Raw genomic sequence first — 626 nt, 5'->3', positions numbered from 1 at the left:
TGGGGTCTAGGTTGACCTTGATTATGAAAATTGGAAGACCCTGCTTGGTTGCCCTGATTCCAAGAGAAATTTAGATGATTTCTCCATCCTGGATTGTAGGTGTTACTATATGAATTATTCTGGTATAAGGCATTAACACTATCATTAGAAGTGCCCCCAGAGGTGTTGGGGTATTCTTCTATGACAGGTCCAGGGGACTGGCACCAAACACAAATCTTAACTAAATTGACTGATGATGGCTCTCTAGGAACAATAGCCTCAATCCTCTTGATTATGCTATCCAAATGGGCTTCCTTGGCTACTATCCCATCCACAAAATATCCTTTCTTTCATATGGTTCTTTCACTCTCTTGGGTTGATTCCCACTCACGGGTTTTGTCAGCTAAGCCAAGTAAGAATTCCCATGCCTTTCCTTCATCTGTAAAGGATGTGAATCCCTCAAGGCACATAGACTCTATCATTTGTTTAGTTGAGTAATCAATATCCTCATAAATTATTTGACATAAATGCTATAAGTCTAGGTCATGGTGAGGGAATTCTTGGAGTAGATCATTGAATCTCTCTATAAGTTTGGAAAATGATTCACTAGGCTTTTGCCTAAACTGAAAAATATCACTTCTAAGCTT

At 39.1% G+C, this 626-nt stretch overlaps 1 non-coding gene across 1 annotated transcript; it reads left to right on the top strand.

The window, feature by feature from the left end:
- Positions 1–519: 519 nt before the first annotated feature.
- On the top strand, positions 520–626 carry LOC122062198. Its single transcript, XR_006134827.1, has one exon. It is a non-coding gene; the product is annotated as a small nucleolar RNA R71 (small nucleolar RNA).

The sequence above is a fragment of the Macadamia integrifolia genome, chromosome 14 (assembly GCF_013358625.1).
Source record: "Macadamia integrifolia cultivar HAES 741 chromosome 14, SCU_Mint_v3, whole genome shotgun sequence".
Lineage (NCBI taxonomy): Eukaryota > Viridiplantae > Streptophyta > Magnoliopsida > Proteales > Proteaceae > Macadamia > Macadamia integrifolia.
Note: the sequence above shows the minus strand (reverse complement) of the source record. Positions and strands in the feature narration are given on the sequence as shown.